Source organism: Panthera onca, chromosome D4 (genome assembly GCF_046562875.1).
Source record: "Panthera onca isolate mPanOnc1 chromosome D4, mPanOnc1 haplotype 2, whole genome shotgun sequence".
Lineage (NCBI taxonomy): Eukaryota > Metazoa > Chordata > Mammalia > Carnivora > Felidae > Panthera > Panthera onca.
The window spans coordinates 32,210,351-32,223,926 of NC_138351.1; the positions used below are offsets into that span (position 1 = coordinate 32,210,351).

At 46.9% G+C, this 13,576-nt stretch overlaps 3 non-coding genes and 1 pseudogene across 3 annotated transcripts; 2 read left to right on the forward strand and 2 right to left on the reverse strand.

Moving 5' to 3' along the window:
- The first annotated feature begins 119 nt into the window (after positions 1-119).
- LOC145713020 (SNRPN upstream reading frame protein pseudogene) lies at positions 120-2,149 on the forward strand (annotated as a pseudogene).
- TRNAY-GUA (transfer RNA tyrosine (anticodon GUA)) lies at positions 336-425 on the reverse strand. Its single transcript is given in 2 exon segments — positions 336-371; positions 389-425. It is a non-coding gene; the product is annotated as a tRNA-Tyr (tRNA).
- Positions 2,150-3,759: 1,610 nt separating the features above from the next.
- On the forward strand, positions 3,760-3,923 carry LOC145713094 (U1 spliceosomal RNA). The gene has a single exon (XR_014136024.1). It is a non-coding gene; the product is annotated as a U1 spliceosomal RNA (small nuclear RNA).
- A 9,295-nt stretch (positions 3,924-13,218) lies between these two features.
- On the reverse strand, positions 13,219-13,382 carry LOC145713095 (U1 spliceosomal RNA). The gene has a single exon (XR_014136025.1). It is a non-coding gene; the product is annotated as a U1 spliceosomal RNA (small nuclear RNA).
- Between the last annotated feature and the right edge of the window lie 194 nt (positions 13,383-13,576).

The window sequence follows — 13,576 nt, forward strand, 5'->3', positions numbered from 1 at the left end:
CTTTGCCCACGCGTTTGTCTGGAGCGGGAGCAGTGGGCGAATAAAAGTGGGGAAGGGCGCGGGACGGCGTGGGGCTGAGACAAGGCAGGAGCGGCGGGGACGTGGAGCGTCCACGGGCACGTGCAGGTAAACTGCGGGAAGAAGGCGCAGGTGTGTTCCCTGGCGGCAGCACACGAGCAGACGTAGGCAGGTGTTCCGTAAAGGTTTTACTTACTGACTTTGGCCTGTGGGAGAGGGGCTGCCGCGAGGCTGCAGGTGCCCGGGCGGGGCAGAGTTGGGGCGGGGCGCTGGGGGGGCGGTGCCCCCCGCCCCGTGGCGCAAAAGCGTCAGGCACTTCCTTCGAGCCGGAATCGAACCAGCGACCTAAGGATGCCCACACGTATCCAGCCTACAGTCCTCCGCTCTACCAGCTGAGCTATCGAAGGGTGCACGCTGACAGGCCCGGGTCATTGCTTCTTCTTGAAATGACGGAGGCCACCACACTGGCAAGCCGGAGGTCCGGCATGCCTTGGCGTGGTTGGAAGGCCCTTTAGAAAAGAGCAGGGCCGACGCCGCCCCAGCGCCCCTTTCCGGGCAGAGGGAGCATATCCCCTGCGTTTGGCGGCTGCCCGGCCGGTGGCCCCAGCCTCCCGGGTCGCGATTGTCAAGATGCCTGGGCCGGGGCTCTCGCCTGTTGCATTTCCCCTCCCGGCGCTCCTTTCTACAGGTGGGGACTACAAGCGGTCCGTGGCGGCAGTGGCGAGGAGGGGCGTCGGTGAAGCTCGCCTGTTGGTTGTGCGGGGGTGGCCTCGCGGAGGAGCGGAGGAGAACCCACTGGGATGGGCACTAGGTAGGCGGCTGCGAACCGCCTAACCACCTGCTGGTTTTTAAATGCCTTTAGTTCAAAATAATCCTTAGGCCAAAATGACATTTTTTTGGTGTGGCAGATTATGCCACCATACGAAGGCAATATCGTCTTGCCTGGATTATGCAAGCCTCCTGAACTAACTGACTGATTTCCCTGCTTTTGTCCTTAACAGCCTGATTTCTTATTTTTTATTAACAACGATAATAATAATTATAATGGTAATTATTATTTTGGGTGCCAAGCGGAGTGGGAGGCGGAGGACTCAGATCAAGGCACTCCTCTGCTCAAAACCTCCCAGCTTGGGGTTGCCTGGCTGGCTCAGTCAGTAGAGCATTTGACTCTTGATCTTGAGGTTGTGAGTTCGGGGCCCCGCATTGGATGCTGTGTGTGTGTGTGTGTGTGTGTGTGTGTGTGTGTGTGTGTGTTCCTTCTTCTTAAGATTTTATTTTTAAGTAACCTCTACACCCATCTTGGGTCTCCAACTCACGACCCCAAGATCAAGAGTCGCATGCCGCACCCACTGAACCAGCCGGGACCCCGATGTAGACCTTACTTCAAACACTAAACAAAACAAAAACTTTTGGTTCACTCACATTTAGAGTGTTACAATGATCTGCGCAGAGCGGAGTGGTCTCCGGAGATGCCTGATGGTCTGTTCTGAGGAGCAGCCGGCAGCATGATGGACCCAGCCAGGGACCACTTACACCTGAGACGGACTACAGAAAAACACTCCCAGAGATGGAAGTCCAAGTCAAGAGCGTCACCTGTACCCAAGGAGACGGCGGCAGCAGCAGCAAGTACCTGTGGTCGATTTCCAGGCGGAACTGAGACAGGCATTCTCAGCCGAGATGCCAAGAGGTGGTTAAAGTGGTATTGGAACATCTAGGTAGCTGATTTCCAAGTGAAGTAAAAATATTATCCATGGGGAGCGGGGGTGGTGATGGTGTGGGACCTCTTACAATGATCTACAAGACCCTCATGATCTTATCTCCAACCTAGTCACCTCTCTGACTTAATTTTGTACAACTCTTCAGTTTTGCGCTGGACGCAGGGCCTCCTTGCTATTCTCCACACACAGTCCTACCTGGGCCTTTGCGCTAGCCGACCTTTGTGCCGGGGATGCTTCCTGGACCCCTGCCCCCTCCGTGATTGACTCCCTCACCTCCTTCAAGTCTTTGCTTGAAGCATAGCACCTTCTCGTGTAACCTCTTCTGAGCACCCACTAACAGCTAACACACTAATTAATTTACCTATTGTGTCCATTGTTGATTTTCTCCCACTCCCTCTGCCCCTTCTACAAAACATGAACGCCAAGAGGCCTTTTTGTTACCAGTTCCTCAAAGTGTCTGGCACAACAACAAACAGTTGTTGAATGGGCAAACAATGTCATCAAAGAGAACAGAATATAAAAGGAGGGTCCAGGAGCCAGGGTTCAGCCAGGGGGAAGTGCCGGGTTATCTTGCTTCATCACCAGAGACTTTCTTAGGCTGAGAGCTGCAGAACTCTGAACACATAAGGGCCCACCCAGACTGTTTCCTGCACTGAGACTTGACCAGACTCTAGCATAGCTTCTAGCAGCACAAGGTTCTGTCCCTAAGTTTGACTCCCAGCCTGAGGAAGTTAAACACCTGACACAGGCCCCCAGCCTGTGTTGTAAATAGGGCATTTATTGAAAAGGGCTTGCGATTGCGAATGTGGATCTCTTACAACTCTGAAGGGTCCCTCCCATCTCAAGGACTTTGAAATGTGATCGGGGAAGGAAGTAGGGCCTATCTCCCGGTCTGTGGGAGGAGAGCATCCTCAGTTCAGTAACTGCCAGCTAGCAAACACAACCGCCTAACAGCAGTTACACCGAACTACCCTTTGTAACCTTTCACTTCTCTGACTGGGCTGAGCCCGCTTCCTCTCATTCTTCCGGGAAAACGCCCAAATCACCTCCGCACAAATCGGATTGGAGCTCAGCTCTTTCCCCTACTGTCAGTAGTCACTGAATGACATCTTTTTTCACCACTTTACTTACTGTCTGCTGCGTTTACCTTTGACGGAGTCCAAGTCAGAAAGGACCAGAGGGCACTTGGTGGGGCCACCCTGTGTGCGTGGTGGGGTGGTACGAGGGGGAAAGGGCTGAAGGGCACCTGACCCTGGCCGCCCGGGGTCTCGGGCGACACGACTGGCTGCGGTTGAAGGGCACTGTTTAGCGTTTTACTTAGTTTTTCGTTCTTCAACACTTAGAATCCTGGTTTTTCTTCTAGCGTTACTAGGTCAGGCTACTGCATATTACTGAAGCCCTTTTATTCAGAAAGTCGCCATGGCTAAACATCGCCACGACTTCTTACTAGGGCAGCTGAGCACTTAACGTCAAGCGGCAGAAAGACCTTTCCTGAGTTTTCGATTGTATTTGAAAATGAGTTTCGAACAAGCGAGGACAAAAATGGGCCGAAAGTTTCTTTTTGTTGAAAGGCAGGTTGACACCACATCCGAGCCCTGACCCGCCACCACTCCCGCTGGGCGCCGGGCGACCCCCGCCTTCTCGGGTCTCGCTGCTAGGTCCCGGACCCCTCGCCTCCTGCCCACCTGCGCCCGCTCCACCCACCCCCCAGGCATCGGCGGGTCTGCCCGGCCACTAGCACATCCGTTGTCCCAGAGCCGGAGACCGGATGCGGGGGACGTCATGGCAAGGCGTGGCGTATGTAGATGAGCATGCGCGCATTGGCTGCCGGTCCCGGACCGCCTGGGCGCGCACGTCCCGCGTGGGGGCTAGGCAGAGGCGCCCGCCGTTGTTTTGCCGACGAGCGAGGTTGAGGCGGGGGGCGTGCAGAGAGCGCGGGGTGCGGAGGCCGCGTGGGGGAAGTGACCGTGTGTGTGAAGCGCGGCGAGCGCGAGGGTGCGGGTCGAGGAGGGGCAAGCAACTCATACTTACCTGGCAGGGGAGATACCATGATCACGAAGGTGGTTTTCCCAGGGCGAGGCTTATCCATTGCACTCCGGATGTGCTGACCCCTGCGATTTCCCCAAATGTGGGAAACTCGACTGCATAATTTGTGGTAGTGGGGGACTGCGTTCGCGCTTTCCCCTGGCTTTGTGCGTTTCCAAGAACAGACCGCCCGTGTGCTCGCCGGTTCTCGAGTATTTTCTCTTTTCGGGGTTGGCGCCTAGGACCACCTGAGACGTCAGCGGCTACGGCGCTCGTAGTCCCGCTGTAGTGTGCGTGCGTTGGGGCGGTGGGTTGCTGTTGGTGCCGTCGGGCTTCTGTCCTCAACTGCATTGAGGGTCACGAGGGTTTTAGCGCCGGACAGCGCGTAGGGCCGTTTCGACGCTTGCTCTAGTTGTTAAGGCAGGGTTAGTTTCTCATTACGTTGCGGGTGTCACGCGCCAGAAGCTTGGCTTTCTTTTGAAGGGTTAATGCCCACCGTTAACAGGGCCAAGCCTTGCGGTAGTAAGTAACTATGCTAGAAAGCTCCAGCTGGCCCGGTCAGGAACTCTCAACTGCCTTCTTTGCACCTGCTTGGGGGTGTGATTTTACCATGACTATTTCTGGAGCTGGAAGTAGTTGCATTGGCTGATGGAGGTGAAAGAAACACTCACCAGTGGAGTTTACTTACTTCTACGGTTTTGTATAGTTTTAAGAAAGATTCCTTCCGGTCCCCATCAGTCAATCCGGTTAAAACATTTTTGTGTCAAATTTAGGGCTGGGGTAGCTCTCTGGATACATACTGTATTAGTTTTACTTTGGTATTACTAGCCAAAGAAAGATTACTAACGGAGATGGCCCGGCCTTAGCTCTGCCAATAATCACCAATAATTGAATTGTTGTTGGACCTCTAGAGGTTAACTGTACGAATCATTTATACCTTGTCAGTTGCGTTCAGTACCAAAGTCAGTTATTTCTAGAAAGCTTCAGTGTCACGTCCTTGCGAAAACCATAGTCCAGTTCTGAACCTGAAGTGCTGCTGGCTTCACTTGGAAAGCGTGAATCCAACTGGTTTTTTCTTTCACTTTTCTTTTCTTTCACTTTGATAGCTACATAAGTGACCCCAGTGAGCCTTTTCAGAAAGGGTAGCAAGCTGCTTGCCACAGCGTAGAGGCACACCGGGGCAGGCACTCCCCCAGGGCACTGGCATCCGGAACTGAGAAATATGCTATTGGTTTAGAGTCTAATCCCCAAATTGGAGTTAAGCCTCCACTAGGAGCAACCTTTAGTTTCATGACAAAGTAAGTGGAAAAGGTTTTCAAAATTTGGGAACAGTTGAGGGGATGACTCTTAATAGCTGGTTTCATTTCTTCACAATACTTTTTCTAGGAACCAAACCATCCACAGGATCTCGGGAATTACCGTGCAATGTTTTGTCACTGGTTTCGCCTGTTCTGTAAAAGCTGAAACCTACTACTGTCTACGATACCCTACCTAGTCCACCAAATTTAAATTTTCTTTTTTTGGTAGCAGACTGGTTTACTGCAAAATTTTGAGACTTTGAGATTGTAACACGTTGCAGCCCTCTCCAGCTGATAACACGTCCTAAATATTTTACTTCAGTTTCACAATATTGCAACGTGTCTAGTGAGGAGGCCTTATGTCCCTTTGAGGGAAGGGATTGTAACAAAGCCAAAGTGTCCATTCCAAGAACGTTACTGCCCTTTAGTTTGGGAGGCTACCAGCAAATCATCTACATATTGAATAATTAATTATAGATCCCGCTAGTGGGACTGTAAATGTCCTGATTTCCTTCAGAAATCTTTTCCATAAATATGGGATCCCATAAATAAAAGCAAAAAGAATTTAGACTTGTCCACTAGAGGGACAGAAAAACAAGCAGAACATAGATCAGCTACAGAAATAAGCTTTGCAGATGACAGTGCTTAACGTCAAGATCATTGCAGAGTTAGAAGCTATAGGAGTTAATGGTGATGGCGTAACAAATTTATTTTTCTAAGATCTTATACAAATCTATATATTGGTCAAGCATTTCATCTCATAGATAAATGTCTCCTAGACTCTTTATAGACAGTGCTCTTTTAAAATGATTAAAATATCTCATTTTTCTAATTCTTTTATCACTGGTTTTATTCCTTCGAATTGAGTTCTTAACAAAGGGTATTGTTTTACACCTGAGTATGGCTTATCTTTTTGTTAAGTTATTTTTATTGGTTCTATGTCTCTAAATCAGTACCATTATTCCCTAAGGCCCAACTCCATACATCTGTTTCTTTCGGCTCTGTCTTCTTCAAGTGCAGTGAGAGACTGTCACTCTCTGCCATACACCCCTTTTCTTTCAGAAGGCACATACTTAGCAAATAACTAGGGACCTTTTCCTCCAGGGAGCTTCACCAGTATTCCATCTATAATACAGAGTATGCTAGCCTTTACTTTGCACAGCAAGTCTTCCCCAACATGCTGACAGGAGAATCAGGACAAAGTGAAAACATTATGTTCCTCAGTCAGAGGACCTAGCTGTATAGGAACTGCAGAGGAAAAGGAACAAGCAGAAAGGTGACCTGAAAAACCAACAACCTATATTGTTCTCTCACCAGCTGGAACAGAAGACATTTCCAGGAAATTGCAGAATAAGCAGCAACAGTATCTAGCAGGAAAAGTAAGGCTATATTAGGCCAAGGAAAGTCTTTGACACACAAAGTTGGTTCACCAGTTCCCACCTCTGAGATTCTCTTAATCACCCAAATTTGAACCATTTACTGGTCCTTCCTTCCTTCCTTCCTTCCTTCCTTCCTTCCTTCCTTCCTCCTTCCCTTCCTCCCTCCCTCCCTCCCTTCCTTCCTTCCTTCTCAAAGTTAGCTAACATATCGTGCAATAATGGCTTGAGGATTAGAATTTAGTGATTCATCACTTACATATAACACCCAGTGCACATCCCAACAAGTGCCCTCCTTAATGCCCATCACCCATTTAGCCCACCACCACCCCCAACACCCTCCAGCAACCTTCAGTTTGTTCTCTGTACTTAAGAGTGTCTCCTGGTTTGCCTCTCTGTTTTTATCTTATTTTTCCTTCCCTTCCCCTATGTTCATCTATTTTGTTTCTTAACATTCCACATGAGTGAAATCATATGATGTTTATCTTCCTCTGACTTATTTTGCTTAGCATAATACAGTCTAGTTCCATCCACGTTGTTGCAAATGGCAAGAGTTCATTCTCTTTGACCGCCAAGTAATATTCCACTGTGTGTGTGTGTGTGTGTGTGTGTGTGTGTGTGTGTGTGTGGTGTGTGGTGTGTGTGCGCGCGCATGCGCACGCCACATTTATTAAAATTTTTATTTATTTTTAAATTTACATCCAAATTAGCATATAGTGCAACAATGATTTCAGGAGTAGATTCCTTAGTGCCCCTTACCCATTTAGCCCATCCCCCCTCCCACACCCCCCGTAACCCTCCGTTTGTTCTCCATATTTGAGTCTCTTATGTTTTGTCCCCCTCCCTGTTTTTATATTATTTTTGTTTCCCTTCCCTTATGTTCATCTGTCTTGTCTCTTAAAGTCCTCATATGAGTGAAGTCATATGGTTTTTGGCTTTCTCTGACTAATTTCACTTAGCATAAATACCCTCCAGTTCCATCCACGTAGTTGCAAATGGCAAGATTTCATTCTTTTTGATTGCTGAGTAACACTCCATTGTGTGTGTGTGTGTGTGTGTGTGTGTGTGTGTGTGTGTGTGTATACCACATCTTCTCCATCCATTCATCCATCGATGGACATTTTGGCTCTTTCCATACTTTGGCTATTGTTGATAGTGCTGCTGTCAACATTGGGGTGCTTGTGTCCCTTCAAAACGGCACACCTGTATCCCTTGGATAAATACCTAGTAGTGCAATTGCTGGGTCATAGGGTAGTTCTATTTTTAGCTTTTTGAGGAACCTCCATACTGTTTTCCACAGTGGCTGCACCCAATGGTGAGTGATTTGAGCATCTTTTGTCTGTTAGCCACCTGGATGTTTTCTTTCGGTAAAGTGTTCATGTCTTGTGCCCATTTCTTCACTGGATTACTTTTTTTTTTGGGGGGGGGGTGTTGAGTGTGATAAGTTCTTTATAGATTTTGGATACTAAAACGTGTATCTGATATGTCATCTGCGAATATCCTCTCCCATTCAATTTGTTGCCTCTTAGTTTTTCTGTTTCCTTCACTGTGCAGAAGCTTTCTATCTTGCTGAGGTCCCAATAACTCATTTTTGCTTTTTGTTTCCCTTGCCTCCAGAGACATGTAAGAAGTTGCTGTGGCCAAGGTCTAAGAGAGTGTTACCTGTTTTCTCCTCTAGGATTTTCATGCTTTCCTGTCTCTCATGTTTAGGTCTCTCATCCATTTTGAGGTGTTTTTTTTTTTTTAAGTTCATGTATTCACTTGTAAAGAGAGGAGATTTAAAGGAGGAGAAAGAAATGAAGGAATTTAAAACTGCTGTTGTTAGCTGCTCAGAACTATTCACTAAAGGGTATAGTCCCTACTGTGGAAAACCTATGAAGGGAGCAAAAGAAGAAGGGAAAGCTATATGTATGTCATTAGTGGAACAAGCCAAGACATAGGAAGAGGGATTGTAGAAAGAGACCACAGAGAACGAAGAGGTTTCAGGAACAAAGGAATCAGGACAGAACCCTCCACCAAGAAATAATTAGTATGGACTTCAAGCTGTATTACAAAACTGTAGTCTTCAAGACAGTATGATACTAGCACAAAAACAGACACACAGATCAATGGAACAGAATAGAGAACCCAGAAATGGACCCACACACGTATGAGAAACTAATCTTCCACAAAGTAGGAAAGAATATCCAATGGAAAAAAGACAATCTCTTTCGCAAATGGCATTGGGAAAACTGGACAGCGACATGCAGAAGAATGAACCTGGACCACTTACACCATACACAAAAAACAAACTCAAAAAAAGGGCACCTGGGAGGCTCAGTTGGTTAAGTTTGGACTCTGGATTTTAGCTCGGATCATGACCTCACGGTTTGTGAGTTGAGCCCCACATCGGGCTCCACACAGACTGACAGTGTGGAGTCCGCTTGGGATATTCTCTCTCTCTCTCTCTCCCTCTCCCTCTCTCCCTCTCTCGTTCTCTCCTTCTCTCCCTCTCTCCCTCTCTTCCTCTCCCTCTCTTTGCAAAAAAAAAAAAAACACCTCAAAATGGATGAGAGACCTAAACATGAGAGACAGGAAAGCATGAAAATCCTAGAGGAGAAAACAGGTAACACTCTCTTAGACCTTGGCCACAGCAACTTCTTACATGTCTCTGGAGGCAAGGGAAACAAAAAGCAAAAATGAGTTATTGGGACCTCAGCAAGATAGAAAGCTTCTGCACAGTGAAGGAAACAGAAAAACTAAGAGGCAACAAATTGAATGGGAGAGGATATTCGCAGATGACATATCAGATACACGTTTTAGTATCCAAAATCTATAAAGAACTTATCACACTCAACACCCCCCCCCCAAAAAAAAAAGTAATCCAGTGAAGAAATGGGCACAAGACATGAACACTTTACCGAAAGAAAACATCCAGGTGGCTAACAGACAAAAGATGCTCAAATCACTCACCATTGGGTGCAGCCACTGTGGAAAACAGTATGGAGGTTCCTCAAAAAGCTAAAAATAGAACTACCCTATGACCCAGCAATTGCACTACTAGGTATTTATCCAAGGGATACAGGTGTGCCGTTTTGAAGGGACACAAGCACCCCAATGTTGACAGCAGCACTATCAACAATAGCCAAAGTATGGAAAGAGCCAAAATGTCCATCGATGGATGAATGGATGGAGAAGATGTGGTATACACACACACACACACACACACACACACACACACACACACACACACAATGGAGTGTTACTCAGCAATCAAAAAGAATGAAATCTTGCCATTTGCAACTACGTGGATGGAACTGGAGGGTATTTATGCTAAGTGAAATTAGTCAGAGAAAGCCAAAAACCATATGACTTCACTCATATGAGGACTTTAAGAGACAAGACAGATGAACATAAGGGAAGGGAAACAAAAATAATATAAAAACAGGGAGGGGGACAAAACATAAGAGACTCAAATATGGAGAACAAACGGAGGGTTACGGGGGGTGTGGGAGGGGGGATGGGCTAAATGGGTAAGGGGCACTAAGGAATCTACTCCTGAAATCATTGTTGCACTATATGCTAATTTGGATGTAAATTTAAAAATAAATAAAAATTTTAATAAATGTGGCGTGCGCATGCGCGCGCACACACACCACACACCACACACACACACACACACACACACACACACACACACACACAGTGGAATATTACTTGGCGGTCAAAGAGAATGAACTCTTGCCATTTGCAACAACGTGGATGGAACTAGACTGTATTATGCTAAGCAAAATAAGTCAGAGGAAGATAAACATCATATGATTTCACTCATGTGGAATGTTAAGAAACAAAATAGATGAACATAGGGGAAGGGAAGGAAAAATAAGATAAAAACAGAGAGGCAAACCAGGAGACACTCTTAAGTACAGAGAACAAACTGAAGGTTGCTGGAGGGTGTTGGGGGTGGTGGTGGGCTAAATGGGTGATGGGCATTAAGGAGGGCACTTGTTGGGATGTGCACTGGGTGTTATATGTAAGTGATGAATCACTAAATTCTAATCCTCAAGCCATTATTGCACGATATGTTAGCTAACTTTGAGAAGGAAGGAAGGAAGGGAGGGAGGGAGGGAGGAAGGGAAGGAGGAAGGAAGGAAGGAAGGAAGGAAGGAAGGAAGGAAGGAAGGACCAGTAAATGGTTCAAATTTGGGTGATTAAGAGAATCTCAGAGGTGGGAACTGGTGAACCAACTTTGTGTGTCAAAGACTTTCCTTGGCCTAATATAGCCTTACTTTTCCTGCTAGATACTGTTGCTGCTTATTCTGCAATTTCCTGGAAATGTCTTCTGTTCCAGCTGGTGAGAGAACAATATAGGTTGTTGGTTTTTCAGGTCACCTTTCTGCTTGTTCCTTTTCCTCTGCAGTTCCTATACAGCTAGGTCCTCTGACTGAGGAACATAATGTTTTCACTTTGTCCTGATTCTCCTGTCAGCATGTTGGGGAAGACTTGCTGTGCAAAGTAAAGGCTAGCATACTCTGTATTATAGATGGAATACTGGTGAAGCTCCCTGGAGGAAAAGGTCCCTAGTTATTTGCTAAGTATGTGCCTTCTGAAAGAAAAGGGGTGTATGGCAGAGAGTGACAGTCTCTCACTGCACTTGAAGAAGACAGAGCCGAAAGAAACAGATGTATGGAGTTGGGCCTTAGGGAATAATGGTACTGATTTAGAGACATAGAACCAATAAAAATAACTTAACAAAAAGATAAGCCATACTCAGGTGTAAAACAATACCCTTTGTTAAGAACTCAATTCGAAGGAATAAAACCAGTGATAAAAGAATTAGAAAAATGAGATATTTTAATCATTTTAAAAGAGCACTGTCTATAAAGAGTCTAGGAGACATTTATCTATGAGATGAAATGCTTGACCAATATATAGATTTGTATAAGATCTTAGAAAAATAAATTTGTTACGCCATCACCATTAACTCCTATAGCTTCTAACTCTGCAATGATCTTGACGTTAAGCACTGTCATCTGCAAAGCTTATTTCTGTAGCTGATCTATGTTCTGCTTGTTTTTCTGTCCCTCTAGTGGACAAGTCTAAATTCTTTTTGCTTTTATTTATGGGATCCCATATTTATGGAAAAGATTTCTGAAGGAAATCAGGACATTTACAGTCCCACTAGCGGGATCTATAATTAATTATTCAATATGTAGATGATTTGCTGGTAGCCTCCCAAACTAAAGGGCAGTAACGTTCTTGGAATGGACACTTTGGCTTTGTTACAATCCCTTCCCTCAAAGGGACATAAGGCCTCCTCACTAGACACGTTGCAATATTGTGAAACTGAAGTAAAATATTTAGGACGTGTTATCAGCTGGAGAGGGCTGCAACGTGTTACAATCTCAAAGTCTCAAAATTTTGCAGTAAACCAGTCTGCTACCAAAAAAAGAAAATTTAAATTTGGTGGACTAGGTAGGGTATCGTAGACAGTAGTAGGTTTCAGCTTTTACAGAACAGGCGAAACCAGTGACAAAACATTGCACGGTAATTCCCGAGATCCTGTGGATGGTTTGGTTCCTAGAAAAAGTATTGTGAAGAAATGAAACCAGCTATTAAGAGTCATCCCCTCAACTGTTCCCAAATTTTGAAAACCTTTTCCACTTACTTTGTCATGAAACTAAAGGTTGCTCCTAGTGGAGGCTTAACTCCAATTTGGGGATTAGACTCTAAACCAATAGCATATTTCTCAGTTCCGGATGCCAGTGCCCTGGGGGAGTGCCTGCCCCGGTGTGCCTCTACGCTGTGGCAAGCAGCTTGCTACCCTTTCTGAAAAGGCTCACTGGGGTCACTTATGTAGCTATCAAAGTGAAAGAAAAGAAAAGTGAAAGAAAAAACCAGTTGGATTCACGCTTTCCAAGTGAAGCCAGCAGCACTTCAGGTTCAGAACTGGACTATGGTTTTCGCAAGGACGTGACACTGAAGCTTTCTAGAAATAACTGACTTTGGTACTGAACGCAACTGACAAGGTATAAATGATTCGTACAGTTAACCTCTAGAGGTCCAACAACAATTCAATTATTGGTGATTATTGGCAGAGCTAAGGCCGGGCCATCTCCGTTAGTAATCTTTCTTTGGCTAGTAATACCAAAGTAAAACTAATACAGTATGTATCCAGAGAGCTACCCCAGCCCTAAATTTGACACAAAAATGTTTTAACCGGATTGACTGATGGGGACCGGAAGGAATCTTTCTTAAAACTATACAAAACCGTAGAAGTAAGTAAACTCCACTGGTGAGTGTTTCTTTCACCTCCATCAGCCAATGCAACTACTTCCAGCTCCAGAAATAGTCATGGTAAAATCACACCCCCAAGCAGGTGCAAAGAAGGCAGTTGAGAGTTCCTGACCGGGCCAGCTGGAGCTTTCTAGCATAGTTACTTACTACCGCAAGGCTTGGCCCTGTTAACGGTGGGCATTAACCCTTCAAAAGAAAGCCAAGCTTCTGGCGCGTGACACCCGCAACGTAATGAGAAACTAACCCTGCCTTAACAACTAGAGCAAGCGTCGAAACGGCCCTACGCGCTGTCCGGCGCTAAAACCCTCGTGACCCTCAATGCAGTTGAGGACAGAAGCCCGACGGCACCAACAGCAACCCACCGCCCCAACGCACGCACACTACAGCGGGACTACGAGCGCCGTAGCCGCTGACGTCTCAGGTGGTCCTAGGCGCCAACCCCGAAAAGAGAAAATACTCGAGAACCGGCGAGCACACGGGCGGTCTGTTCTTGGAAACGCACAAAGCCAGGGGAAAGCGCGAACGCAGTCCCCCACTACCACAAATTATGCAGTCGAGTTTCCCACATTTGGGGAAATCGCAGGGGTCAGCACATCCGGAGTGCAATGGATAAGCCTCGCCCTGGGAAAACCACCTTCGTGATCATGGTATCTCCCCTGCCAGGTAAGTATGAGTTGCTTGCCCCTCCTCGACCCGCACCCTCGCGCTCGCCGCGCTTCACACACACGGTCACTTCCCCCACGCGGCCTCCGCACCCCGCGCTCTCTGCACGCCCCCCGCCTCAACCTCGCTCGTCGGCAAAACAACGGCGGGCGCCTCTGCCTAGCCCCCACGCGGGACGTGCGCGCCCAGGCGGTCCGGGACC